The following is a 15,191-nucleotide window of genomic DNA, read 5'->3' as shown; positions in this document are numbered from 1 at the left end:
ATATATATGTGTCTGTGTGTGTGTGTATGTGTGTATATATATATATATATATATGTATGTATGTATGTATGTATGTATGTATGTATGTATGTATGTATGTATGTATGTATGTATATATATATATATATATATATATATATATATATATATATATATATGTATATATATATATATGTGTATATCATCTCTCTATGACATCACGGTGATGTCATAGAGACAGAGAGATATATATATATATATATATATATATATATATATATATATATATATAAATAAATAAATGTGTATATCTGTATGACATCACGGTGATGTCATAGAGACAGATATCAATAGTTACCAGATATTTTAATTAGGAACTTATTAACTTTTCATTGAATAATAAAATATATATCCCCCCCCCCCCAGGCCCTCGGTTCCCATGGCAACAGCGCGGTGGAGGTGGACCGTGACACGGTGGAGCGGATGAGTCACATCCAGGCTAGTTACCGCAGTAACCGGGAGGCGGTGCTGGGAGAGCTGCTTCGCCGCGTCTGCGACATCCAGCCAGAGTTCCACGCCAACTACCGTGTGGCGGGGTAAAGGGGGCGGGGCCACGAGCCCCACAGAGGGGGCGGGGCTAACACAGGAGACACGGGACGTTAGCAACGTTAGCTTCGTTAGCTTCAATCACAGCTAAAAGCCTTTTTAAGTTTATCTGGAAAAAGTGTTTTGTTTTGAAGGATCGACGCTCGTCACTTCCTGTTCTGTGCTCCGAACACGTTCCTAAATGTTGTTGCTGTGTTGTTGTTGTTTACCGAGTATTTATATAAATGACTTAATTTCTTTCAATCGTTTCCTGAATCTAACAAAATAAAAGTCTCTGAGCTTCGAAGAGAAAATCAGCCAATCAGGATCCAGAGATGAAGTAATGACTAACTGAAGCTGATTGGCTGTTTGGTCTCTGAACTCTCCTCCAATCAGGAGCCACAGTTTGTCTCTGCTCTCACCTGATTGGCTGGAGGAAGTCCAAAGGCTTTTATTGTGAAACTTATTTTTGGATCGTTTTCTGTGTGAGACCATGTGACTTCCTGTTGATGTTTGTAAAGTGATGATGAAATAATAAACTGAGTGTTGATTGGCTGAAACGTGATGTGGTAATGATTGATTATTATTATGTCTAAAGATGCTCTGGCCATCAGCGCCCCCCACCCATCATGCCATTAGCCCCCACCCATCAGCCATTAGCCCCCAGCCATCAGCCCCCCTCAGCCATCTGTCAATAAAACCCCCAAAAATAGATAAAGATGCTTAACACAGTATGTTTTAACAAGCTTTGTAATATCTCTACAGATGGAGACTAGCTCTCTGACTCTGTTTCTATGGCAACGGACCGGAAGATGAACCCAAACACTCAAATAATCTGACCAATCAGCTGTTAGATCTTTAAACATTATCATCTTAGAGATGATCCAGAGAGAAACTATATGACTTTAAATAATGTTCATAACACGGACTATGTAGACGGTTAATAAACAATAATAACAAACAATAATAATAATAAACAATAATCATAATAATTAATAATAAACAATAATAATAATTAATAATAATAATAAACAATAATATATAATAATAATAAATAAGAAACAATAATAATAATAAAATATTCTTCTCACCGTTCAGATTGACAGACTGATATAATTAAAGTCACATGATTAGGGAAACATTTGCTGTTGAGTTACATTTTCCAGGTAAAGCCAATAAGTTAATAATTAATTACATTTTACAACTTTCATGTGATTATAAACTGGACTTTTCACTGCTTACGTGGCTCCTACAAAGTCCCGCCCTCCACCTCAGGGCTCGCCTTCTGATTGGCCCAAACCGTTGTCTTTTAGCCCCTCCCCTGTATCCTGCGTACGGACGTCATGACGCAGGGACCCGGAAGTGGTAGCGGAGCGCAGCAGAGAGACTAACGGCGAAGACGGGAACGACTTTCTTCTTTCCTTTCTGGCGACTTTTTCACAGTTTGGCAGAAAAAACGGGACAGAAAAAGTAGAAGAATTCCCGGAAGTCCTCCAGGTGAGCTCGCGACATGTTTATGTGTGTTAATGTGTGTGTGTGTGTGTGTAACTGTGTCAGTGACCTCTGCTGCTAATTACACACTACCAAACTGTTTGTTACTGTACCAAACTCCATAGAGAAATGTTACAGTTTAAGGCAAGTTCGCATATAGCCAAGTACAGGAACACGCGGGGTTCGAACCTGTGACAGTTTCAGAACAGGGCGGGTCTGGTAGTAAATTCGGCGTGGACTTAGTCCACCTGCAGAGTCCTCATTCACCTCTTCTGACCCGGGTTATGACCCGGGTTACTTTAATCTCCGCCACCCGCTCCATGTGTTCTACTGGGGAAAGTTGACAAGATTTAAAAGGGGATCTGGTTCAAAGGAATTTAACTGTCAGTGATTGGAGGAGGCCATGCACGCCGATTTACAGGACATCTCGTGCGCTGGCAGGGCAGGTGTGGATTTAAAGTCTGCCGCGTGCACGAGCAGGGCAGCATAAACTTTCACTGAAGTCTGGTTCCACGCGACAGTTGGCATCACGGAGTCTGTTTCTGTCTTGGTTTTTTTGTCGTGAATTAAATAACTTTTTGGATATTAATGGCAAGGAAGAGAACAATGACGTCATTAGACGGATTGTCTGACGTCAGATCAGTCATGAGAGACGTCAAATGTAAAAAAAAAACAGAGGTGTCTTTACACTGGGAACAGTGTGTGTGTGTGTCTGTGTGTGTGTGTGTGTCTCTCTGTGTCTCTGTGTCTGTGTGTGTGTGTGTCTCTGTGTGTGTGTGTGTCTCTGTGTGTGTGTCTCTGTGTGTGTGTGTGTGTGTCTGTGTGTGTCTCTGTGTGTGTGTCTCTCTGTGTGTGTGTGTGTGTGTGTGTGTGTGTGTGTGTGTGTGTGTGTGTGGTGACCCCCCACTGCTCCTGTGTGTGTGTGTGTGTGTCTCTGTGTGTGTGTGTCTCTGTGTGTGTGTGTGTGTGTGTGTGTGTGTGTGTGTGTGTGTGTGTGTTTGTTTTTATATCCTGGTGGGGTCCATGACCTGAGATATGACTCACGCCATGGGGGACCAGTTTTTCCCGTGGGGACCAAATCACGGTCCCCACAGGCACAAGCATTGCAATCAATAGAAAACAGGCTGCTGATATGCCTGGTGCAATTTTCTTGAGAAAAAAAAAAGGTCCCCATGGAGTTCATTTTCACAACTTTGTGTGTGCGCCTAGGTGTGAGAGATGGTATTGCGGTGTGTGAAATTGCACTGGTGGGGTCATTTTCCTGACAAAAGTGTGTAAGTGTGTATATCATATAAACTTCATATTTTGTGAATATCTTTGGTCTATGCACTTTAATGTGATCAGACCTTGACATTTTAAATTAGTTTTCCCAAAATCTACAAGGGGGGACCCGGTTAATCATTAAACGTCCTTTCAAAGTGATTTTATTCTTTGAAAGAAACGGATTATAACATTTTTGTTGGCCTGAATTAGAGAAAAAACAACTTCAAGCATATCAATTAATAACTAAGGATAAACAACCATTTGTAAATAATGATACAGTGTATATATACTGTGTGTGTGTGTATATATATATATATATACACACACACTATTTTTTTAATCTATTTTTTTTTTTATTTTTTCAATAATTGATACACTACCAGGAAATTCATAGGAGAGCAGAAATTAAAACCATTTTAACATATTAGATACTTGGACACCAGTAAAGTCCAGGGGTTTATATTTTAATTAAAATGAACCAATGTGTCATTGAGGTCAACAGCTGCCACATGCTCATTTAAAAATTAGTTCAGTTTGTTATATACTATTTTGAATTATGACCTGACCTTTACATACATAGACATTTCCACCATAAATTGGTGCATAAATTGTTGCAAATTCCATTTTCTTTTATTATTAAATACTCTTTGTTATTGATTAGACTGACTTTTGTTTTTATGGTCAAGCAAACTAAGTGATTTGGTCATCTCAAAGAGGGGATCAGTCACAGTTGTATCAACCGAAAGAAATTTATACATTTTGCGCTGTATAGACGAATGTGGATATTATACATTGTTGTTATTCATAGTGTGAGGTGCGAGGTAGGCCTACAAAACCTCTTAGCCCCAGAGTCTAATGGCAGGTTAAGGTGGGACTGGTCATACAAACTAAGACTGCAGTTAGCAGTGCTCTGTTAGCCTATACAAACTGAGGCTGCAGTTAGAAAGGCTCTGTTAGCCTATACAAACTGAGGCTGCAGTTAGTAGTGCTCTGTTAGCCTATACAAACTGAGGCTGCAGTTAGAAAGGCTCTGTTAGCCTATACAAACTGAGGCTGCAGTTAGAAGGGCTCTGTTAGCCTATACAAACTGAGGCTGCAGTTAGAAGGGCTCTGTTAGCCTATACAAACTGAGGCTGCAGTTAGAAAGGCTCTGTTAGCCTATACAAACTGAGGCTGCAGTTAGAAAGGCTCTGTTAGCCTATACAAACTGAGGCTGCAGTTAGAAAGGCTCTGTTAGCCTATACAAACTGAGGCTGCAGTTAGAAAGGCTCTGTTAGCCTATACAAACTAAGACTGCAGTTAGCAGTGCTCTGTTAGCCTATACAAACTGAGGCTGCAGTTAGCAGTGCTCTGTTAGCCTATACAAACTGAGGCTGCAGTTAGAAGTGCTCTGTTAGCCTATATAAGTTGAGGCTGCAGTTAGCAGTGCTCTGTTAGCCTATACAAACTGAGGCTGCAGTTAGAAAGGCTCTGTTAGCCTATACAAACTGAGGCTGCAGTTAGCAGTGCTCTGTTAGCCTATACAAACTGAGGCTGCAGTTAGAAGGGCTCTGTTAGCCTATACAAACAGTACAGAACAAAAGACAGAAGAGGCACATCTGGATGGGGTTTTGGTCGAAAGAATGATCCACGATTTCATAAGTGAAAGACACAGTATGATTTAGCAACAACATAGGATAGATGGTATTTAGTGCCAGCCAGTATTAATGCGTCTACTGTATTTGGTGCATAAATTGTTGCAAATTCCATTTTCTTTTATTATTAAATACTCTTTGTTATTGATTAGACTGACTTTTGTTTTTATGGTCAAGCAAACTAAGTGATTTGGTCATCTCAAAGAGGGGATCAGTCACAGTTGTATCAACCGAAAGAAATTAATACATTTTGCGCTGTATAGACGAATGTGGATATTATACATTTTTTTTATTCATAGTGTGAGGTGCGAGGTAGGCCTACAAAACCTCTTAGCCCCAGAGTCTAATGGCAGGTTAAGGTGGGATTGCAGACTATGGCTGCCCACTGCTCCTAAGTAGTTAGAATGGGTTAAATGCCAAGCTTACATTCTTTGAATGTGTACATGTACTTATCAAATAAAATAAATATTATATGATATATTGTGTATACATCATCAAAATACACTATTTATGTCATGTTAAATATCTCAAGCCAATATTTCAATCCAAACCTCAAGCCAGTGAACAACACAAACATAGCAAGCCATCATATAATTCTTACTAGTCCAACAGCAAGATGCCCAGCTCACAGTCTGTCAGCAGACTTTTAATTCAAGAAGCTCTCGCCAAGGACAAAAAGCCAGTCTGAGACTTACCCTTGTTGGTCACTCTCCTTTTCTCTTCTTAGCTTTCTCAGTTATATAAGTCATAACCTATATAAGTTGAGGCTGCAGTTAGAAGGGCTCTGTTAGCCTATACAAACTGAGGCTGCAGTTAGAAAGGCTCTGTTAGCCTATACAAACTAAGACTGCAGTTAGCAGTGCTCTGTTAGCCTATACAAACTGAGGCTGCAGTTAGAAAGGCTCTGTTAGCCTATACAAACTGAGGCTGCAGTTAGAAAGGCTCTGTTAGCCTATACAAACTAAGACTGCAGTTAGCAGTGCTCTGTTAGCCTATATAAGTTGAGGTTACAGTTAGAAGGGCTCTGTTAGCCTATACAAACTAAGACTGCAGTTAGCAGTGCTCTGTTAGCCTATACAAACTGAGGCTGCAGTTAGAAAGGCTCTGTTAGCCTATACAAACTAAGACTGCAGTTAGCAGTGCTCTGTTAGCCCATACAAACTGAGGCTGCAGTTAGAAGGGCTCTGTTAGCTCATACAAACTGAGGCTGCATGTGAAAGGCTCTGTTAGCCTATACAAACTAAGACTGCAGTTAGCAGTGCTCTGTTAGCCCATACAAACTGAGGCTGCAGTTAGAAGGCCCTGTTAGCCTGCATACAAACTGAGGCTGCAGTTAGAAAGGCTCTGTTAGCCTATACAAACTAAGACTGCAGTTAGCAGTGCTCTGTTAGCCTATATAAGTTGAGGTTACAGTTAGAAGGGCTCTGTTAGCCTATACAAACCAAGACTGCAGTTAGCGGTGCTCTGTTAGCCTATGCTACTGAGGCTGCAGTTAGAAAGGCTCTGTTAGCCTATACAAACTAAGACTGCAGTTAGCAGTGCTCTGTTAGCCTATACAAACTGAGGCTGCAGTTAGAAAGGCTCTGTTAGCCTATACAAACTGAGGCTACAGTTAGAAGGGCTCTGTTAGCCTATATAGTTGAGGCTACAGTTAGCAGGGCTCTGTTAGCCCATACAAACTGACAGTACAGAACAAAAGACAGAACAGGCACATCTGGATGGGGTTTTGGGCGAAAGAATGATCCATGATTTCATAAGTGAAAGACACAGTATGATTTAGCAACCACACAGGATAGATGGTATTTAGTGCCAACCAGTATTAATGCGTCTACTGTATTTCAACTAAGTTACTTTCTTTACTACTGGTTCAAGTAATCAATGTTCAGATTATAACATTGACTAAGGCTGGAACCGACCCAGTTCCTGCCTGTACTTGATGTTGATGACTCGATGAGGATAGCATAGTGGTGGAAGTCACAGTTTTAGTGGTTCTCTCTCTGTGCTTTGCTTTCTCTTTCTCTCAGTGAGATTTATTTGTGATAGATCGATTAATGCTGGTAATAACATTACTTGCAAGTTGCACCAGTAACTTATTGGTTATCGTTCGTTCAGCTGACAGAGACAGGTAACTGCTGTCAGCTAGCTGCAAGTTTCTATACTGTAAATCCAGTTTGAGATTTTTTCAGTTTTACGGTTTTGCCCTCTCTGTCATACACAGAGCAGAGCAGCAGTCAATAATGGCAAGCTCTATGGTGTTTCACAGGACTGCTCTTCAAATCCAGTCCCTCCTAAGCCGCTGCCTTGCAGCCCAGTTGTCCAAACACCAGTACCCCACCGATCCCATTACTCTCCCATTACCCCACGCACTAACTTTACGACCAGAGGCAGTGTTTTGGTGCCGCAGTATAACTGACAATAGCAAAGGCTTGAACAGCCTTGCACCATCTCAGCCCAATGCCTCGCTTTTCCCTAAGGAATTTGGTCAGACTGCATGCACATTCAGTTAGACTGTAATGTGTCAAAAGAGATGTAGTGGTGACAGGTGAAGGTATCAGATGGTACATAAAATTCTAACGTGTAACATTGAGCAAAACACTATGTAAGATTCAATGAAAGATTAGATAATAATTAAATAGCTCAGGAAAGGCTGTTATGTTGTGGAAATATCACAGCTAAGGGGGATTGTTTGGCCTGACGTGAAGCGTCATCCAGTATGGCAATATGACAGTTATAGGCACATTCCAATTAAAATGATAATATTCACAATAGAATAGGTCCCTCCATAGCAACTGCCTGCATATCAAGGCAGTTGCTGTAGGCACTGCTTAGCACTAGGAAATGCTTAGCCTTCATCAAGTATGCAGCCAGCACAGACACACACATCTTTTCGCCTAACACTCAAAGAAAGTCACACTATAACACAAAACCCTATCCGATCGAGGCAGCGCAGAGCAGCATTAGAGCTGGCCAGAACCGGGCCTGAATGGAACACCACTACAGTTCACACTCCTACATGTAAACTCTGGACAAAACCATCTGCCTAAAAATTACGATATTAAAAGTGTAGTACAAATATTTTTCTTTTGGATGCAGTTATAATTTCATTGGAAACACAACTCAACAATACATGCACACAATGATACTCATGCCCACACTAAATCAAAGGAGGTGAGAGGAATACACCCTTTCCTGGACTTTTTCGGTCCCCAATTTGCCTATGCCTGTCACGGATTCAGCCGCTGACCGTCAAAACACACTTTTCCTGGCTTTTTCGGTCCCATCTCGACTTTGCCCATCCCCACCCACACGACTAGAGCTGTCTGAGCAGTGAGTGGGCGGCAGCATGTGCAGGCAGCAGTTAGTGAGAAGCAAGCAGGGAGCACAAGCTGGCTATGCAGCACGGACAGAAGGTGCTCCACGAGACTACCAATGGACCGAGGAACACGTGGAAACCTTGCGTTAGGTAAGCAAAGTTACTCTAAACTGTTTTAGTAATTATTAACGTCGCGTGTTTTGCAGTCTTAGGGTTTGCGAGCTAACTGTACTAGCATTTGTTTGTACAATGCTAACAATGGCTGACTGTCACCAGCTAAGCTAGCTAGTGTTACAATATTGTTAGCAAACACTTCACTAGCTGGCTACTTTTGAGCTGGTATTTCAGCATTTTCATTTTGGTTATGGACTGCCGCTTTTGCCGTAGCTGACTGCTACGGCTGGTCTCCACTTCTGTGATAGTTATACTATTACTAACATTGTTATAAAGCCAGATAATATTCATGTGCGTGAGCAAGAAGCTAATACGTGAGAAAATGGGGATGTTTAATGAGCATTTTTCACCTGCTACAGTCATCAGTAATGCCATGTTAGGCTACCGTAACTACCAATGTTCAGTATCTTTCACAGAATAAGTTCTTAACACAGGGCTAAATGAGTTGATGCACCTAAGCAGTTAAACAAACAGCAGCTGAGTTGCTGTTAAACAATGGGCTAATTATTTTCTGATCTGAATGAAAACCATGACTAGTTTTACTCTTCTCATCTCATATCAGTGGTGTTTGCACAATTTACTTTAATTCTGTTAAAAATGGTGTCGGAGCAGCCATACAGCCGCGAGTGAGACAGACCAACACATTCTTTTTTCTTCTTTTTACACACCACCGTGTTCTCATTTTTAAGTCAAGTCGTGCGGCTTTTGTCATTGGTCAACGCAGACAGGAGCCACCGAGGGCCAAGACTAGGTTTAATATTTGATCCCAGGGGACAGACGCTCAGAGTGTGGCTTGTCCTCACAGCCTCCAAAATGTGGCCTGAATGTAACAGCTCAAATGTATGAAGTGGTGGAAACGCACTCATTAGACTTCTACAGGCTGCTTTGTGTAAAGCTTTCAGCTGTTATTTTAAATCTGAGGCATTGCTTCTATAAGTATCTCTGCTTTTCATTCTGCCACACTCAGCAGCTGTCTGCTTGTCTCTGCACACGTCACACTTTATATGGTTAATTAAGTGCAGGTAAACAGATCGATAAGAGCATAAACTTCATTCGAGCCATTTTATCATCTCTATAACCATCTTAAGTAAGGGAGATCTCTGTATAGCTTTACGCATGGATTTGATTTTCTTATCTCCACAAACATAACCTTGTTATTTGTTACTCAATGAAACTTAACTGTAGAGCAGCTACTGGGCACCCTTCAAATTACAGATATTTAAAATGCGAAAAGAACGATGGGACACGATGCAGATGTTACAGCAACTGTCGTGTGTTTTAACCACCTGCAGATAGAGCTGCAGGATACACCAGGCTTACAACGCCTGAAGGAGCTTCATAATACAGGTCTCTGTCCAGAACATGGGAACTCCGTAAAACACCAAAAGCCAGGTAATAATAAGGTGGAATTTTTAAATGTGATACAATAATGTAATATAATATTCATACACACATTCAAATTTACCTGTCTTTTTCAATGAGGCCTCTTATACTTTGTTTTAGTTTTTTAATAAAGAAAACTGTGTGTAGGAGGGCAGTGCTCTGGCTCTTTGTAGCTTCTTTGTGAAATCAGGTGAACAGTGCATTACTCTGAAAGTCACCCCCATCGTGTGGAAACATCTCGCCTCTAGGTCCTCGCTTGAATTGCGCAGTGAAGGTTTCCTCTGCCCTGTCTCGCTAGAAAACATAAACATGTCTAGCTGCTGCGCGCGTTATTCACTACCAACAAGCGCAAAAGAAACAGAACTTAAATTCTAAGGGAGAATGGAGGAGATCGCATGCGTCTGACCATATGTCCTGGACGCTTACGCTTTGCAAGCTATTGGTGCCAAGTCAAATGTCCAAATGTTGGTTTTAAGCCAGCTATATGTGTCTGTCAAATTAAGCTTAGCACATGCACATCAGACGTGATCTTTAGATTAGGATCCTACAGTTTCTCCATTCTCTCTCTGCTGATTCCTCTACATCTTGTATCCACGTTTCTCATCATAAGCTCAGTTTTTTGGATCCAGCAGCTTACAAAAACTTAAGTTCTGGGTTCTTTACCCTGTTTTGTAGTGAAAGATCAGCCCTCAGCAGCTTTTTAGTACATTTTTTCTGTTGTTAGCAGATGAAATAAAGAGGAGAAACCTCACACAATACAAGCCAATGGAGAGCAGAAAGTTGTTTTCCTCTGGTGGGGGCAGGACTCATGCGCCCCTGTCTCTATGAGCGCTCACTCTCCCTCCATGCTGCCAGTGCCCTGAGTTCCTCATTCATCCACTGACAAAAGTCATCCAGATGCTGGCAGTAGTACGGTGCTGGCGGCATGGAGGAGGTCAATGCCAAACTCATGGTGTGAGCGCAACCGTAGCGTGATGAAGTGGGAGATGGACAACTTTTAAAAACATACGCACTGTGAAGAATAGAAGACAACTGCCAAGATTATGGGAAAACGTTTTATTTATCAGATTCACTGCTCATTTTATTTCTATAGTTTGTAGCTGACTTTGCTAGCTGGCTTCTCTATTGTCTGTTGAAACAGGTGACATCCTTACGTTATAAAACCAGCCTCTGAAGACTCAACCAACTGAGTTGGGACGCCATTAGCTGACTTGAGTCGAGTTAAGACGGGCCGGTTCAGACCCCTGCAACTTTTACCTGCTACGTTCTCTCATTGCGACTCTTTGGTCTGAACTGAGCTTAATAGTTTACTTCAACCTGGCTTTTATGGCTATGATTTATATATATATTAATTTTTTCCTAAATTCTACATACTTTGCTCCCTTAACCTGAAAAACTGTAAGGGAAGCATGCCATGCTTATAGCAGAAACACTGTGATATAGTGATTATTTTGCCAGTGCTTTATATTGTTTTTCCCCCCACAGGAAGTAAGCATAGATTCTGAGAGTTCACATGATGAGAAGTAGAGCCCTGTTGACTGGCTTCACCTACAGCAATGTGATGTTTTTTTTACAGTCTAGTTTGCATACTCAGATTAGGTGACCATTGGTTAATTGTTGTACAGTGATTGATGATTTTGGGTGGAGTATTTGCAGAACGTTTTTTCCCCCATATCTGGTTTTCCACAGTGGCAACCTACATATTTTTCATTTCAAAAACTATTTATTCTTCTGATAGGAACCTCAAGATCCAACAGAGGACAGCGGACCTCTGATGAGCCTGGCAGTGTTGAACCTGCTCCCACAGGTAACCCACAGACTGAGGCCATGACACTTGATACTTAACACCTTGTTTGGTCTTTACCTTTGTCACTAAGAACTACTAAACAGTAGGAGTTGGAAGAGAAAAGCCCAGTTGGGAGCGTTAGAGCACTTCGGCGGTGCAGCGTTTTTTCCTGCTGAGATGTCTTTGTTTGGTCTAATTACTATGATACAAAATATCCAGAAGTTAGAATGTTGCCACAAGGTAGAGATCCCATCAGCAGTCTGTCTGATTTCCCCCTGAGAGACTGGGCTTTGACTCCTGGTCTGACCATTCCTTCTGTAACACTAGATGTTCCTACTGTAGCTGCAAACGTGCAAGTCATGTTGGATAAAATTATCTATCAAATAAAAACGACAGCTGTGGCCCAAAAATAGGTATTTCACACAATAAATGCACTGGAATATGGACTGAACCATTTTTAATACTTTAGGCCCGGTTTTAAAAAATATGTATGTAGTTAGTTTTATGACTGTTATTCTCAAATATGATAAACCAACAGTCTATATAATAAATACACAGTTAACTGACAAAGCAGCCAATAAGTAAATTGTTGCCAGTTAACTGTCAATTTTTGTATTGAAATCGTCATTGCAAATGAGAACTTGTTCTCAACGGCCTACCTGGTTAAATAAAGGTTAAATTAAAAAAATGCTCTTCTTGCTGTTTTAAGAGCTCTTCCCTCAGCTCCTCCCTCCATATAGTAACCTATATGAGAACTAGTCGTTTATTTCAATCATCGCCATCTTGATTGTGATCCCGATGCTGTTGTTTAGCTGCAATTTTAATGAGAATGACAGTCCTGAGGCCTGTACTACGAAGCCAGATCAACATGTCCTGGATTTCTTTCAGTTCCCCGGCTTCACCTAACCTAACACCCGCGGTCCCGCATCAGCTGTATCACGACGCTGGTTATCATCTAGTTCAGTCAACCATCAGGGTTTCCCAATCCAGCAGCGTGCGCGTTCACATAAAAGAGGCGGGGTTTGCACAGCACGACCAATCACAAACATCTACCAGAGCCGCATATTTTACATAAGAAGAGGAAATTATAATTCTACATAAATATGAAGAACACAGACACGGTTTACAGGCAAACACAATACAGTCGCTGCTTCCTAAATGTTTTAACTTTTATGTGCTCTCTCTCTCTGCACACCGAGCTCCGCCTGATCTTCTAAGAACGGTGACGCCGTTATCAGTCGAGTATTGATTGGTCAGTAGGCGGTGCTTTTACACCGGTTGATCTCTGATCTCCAACTTGCTCCCGACCAGGTTAGGTTAGGTTAAGTCACCACAGCAATTGAACCCGATCACAAGTGATCCACCTGTGCAAATGAGAACTTGTTCTCAACGGCCTACCTGGTTAAATAAAGGTTAAATTAAAAAAATGCACTTCTTGCTGTTTTAAGAGCTCTTCCCTCAGCCCCTCCCTCCATATAGTAACCTATATGAGAACTAGTCGTTTATTTCAATCATCGCCATCTTGATTGTGATCCCGATGCTGTTGTTTAGCTGCAATTTTAATGAGAATGACAGAGTGACATACTGTTATTCAAGACTCTAGCTAGCTACATAAATCTTTATGAATAAAACTGAGAAAATCATTTCAGAGATTGAGAGAAAATGGTGCTAATAGTTTAGTCTTCTGCCCACAGGCTTGTGAACCTTCAGTTTCTAAGAAGAAGTAGAATAAGTTGTTCTCTAAGTAGTATGAATACACCTTGGGCAAGTTGAGACTGAGTAGCTTATTTTAAAAATGACACAGCAGTAGTTTTGTTTGTTTTCTTGACAGTAACTTTAGGTACTAGGCAGAGTACGTTACCTGACACAGTAAGCATGGTATCTGCAACTGAGAGATAACACCTCTGCTCACAACAGGTGATAACCTGGTTACTAAGTGATTAGTAAATATAGTCAGTGCTTGTGTTTTGTTTTCTGTTGTCAGCCACTAAGTACCCACAGCTTAACATTTCACACGTTAATAATGCATATATACATTAATTATGCATATATAATTATACATTATTATTACATACAATAATTAGTCAATTTACAGGCTTTGACTTGGTGCAGAATATTTGCTTTTAGGATATTGCTCAATTAAAATTACACATTTGATCAAAATAATAAAGCTGTTTGTCACTGGTTATTGAATAATATTTTACATCGCCAGACTATGACCCTAATTGTCTTTCTTTTCTGTGTGTTTCTTTAGAAACCTCAAAGAAGAGGAGTTGGTCATTGGCAGAGGTCCACGCTGTGGAAAAGACACTAGAATCTGGTAAAGTACCAGGGAAGTCGGAGTGTGTTGCCTGTATTAAGGCTTCACCAGAAGCACTTACAAAATAGAAGTATTTCTGTCTCCTTTCATGGCAGTAGAGGCTACAGTGATTTTAGCAGTGACTTGTCTGTCAAAGATCCATTGGTCATAATTGGCTAAACTGCATCTGATGTGTAGCTGGACTTCACAGTGGTACTAACAATATGCTCATGCTACAATAAAGTGTTGCAAAATAACAATTTGTATATCATGTTACTTATTAAGTGTTGCGTAGAATTAGTGAAGAAAACCTTTTTTCTTGTGTGCCTGAACTATAAATGGCAGAATAGTCTGAGCATGGCGTCAGGGTTATGTGCTCGCAAGCAAATTATATTATTTCACATGCGCAGATATTAGTCTTCACGCAGCAATTAAAAAAATCAAGCTGTACAGGTGACTGCGAGCAAGAAACAAGACATCGGGAGAGGTGAAGAATGGCTTCAGCATGTATAAAACAAAGCAGCAAGGATACGGAGCAGCTTTGGGAGCACTGGAGGGAAATACACGCTCTCACTAGTTACTATGTTTTCAAAGTGGATTTCTGCTGTGATTTTATTTGCTATGAATTCAATCATACTAAGTAAAAGAGCAGTAAAAACAAAGCATAAAAGTGAAATCAGCTTGTTAAAGGTTTGGATATTGAAAGAATCTACTCTAATGTGTTGTTTCAATCTAACAAAATGCTTGTCATGAATTGTGCAGTGCCCAAAAGTGGTGATGCCAATAGACATAACATGAATGGTCCCCAGGAAGGATAACAATTCAGGTTTGTCCCCAGAGGGGGAACAAATTCAGGTTTTAAATTTATATGAGAGTGTTTGATGTTTAAAGTGATTTTTGTGTTCACATAAAATTATAATAATTTTAGCAGTTAAAATCATGTCTCTAGACACTTTAGAAAGGGTGGATCCCATCAGGCTGCAGCCTGTCAGAGGTCCCCCTACCAGGTAATAAAAACCCGTATGTGTGTGTGTGTGTGTGTGTGTGTGTGTGTGTGTGTGTGTGTGTGTGTGTGGTGACCCCCCACTGCTCCTGTGTGTGTGTGTCTCTGTGTGTGTGTGTGTGTGTGTGTGTGTGTGTGTGTGTGTGTGTGTGTGTGTGTGTGTGGTGACCCCCCACTGCTCCTGTGTCTGTGTGAACAATGCAGCAGCTCTGGTATTAATAACACAAAGACTTGACATAAACACACACAGAAATCAGACAATTCATAACACAGAGACATGC

The 15,191-nt window shown here is 40.9% G+C and overlaps 1 long non-coding RNA gene across 1 annotated transcript; it reads left to right on the top strand.

Moving 5' to 3' along the window:
* The first annotated feature begins 11,096 nt into the window (after positions 1–11,096).
* On the top strand, positions 11,097–14,167 carry LOC144514795 (uncharacterized). The gene is made up of 2 exons (XR_013501570.1): positions 11,097–11,629; positions 13,863–14,167. It is a non-coding gene; the product is annotated as an uncharacterized LOC144514795 (long non-coding RNA).
* The last annotated feature ends 1,024 nt before the right edge of the window (positions 14,168–15,191 follow it).

The sequence above is a fragment of the Sander vitreus genome, unplaced genomic scaffold, assembly GCF_031162955.1.
Source record: "Sander vitreus isolate 19-12246 unplaced genomic scaffold, sanVit1 ctg694_0, whole genome shotgun sequence".
NCBI lineage: Eukaryota > Metazoa > Chordata > Actinopteri > Perciformes > Percidae > Sander > Sander vitreus.
This window is presented reverse-complemented; position numbering and strand designations above follow the sequence as displayed.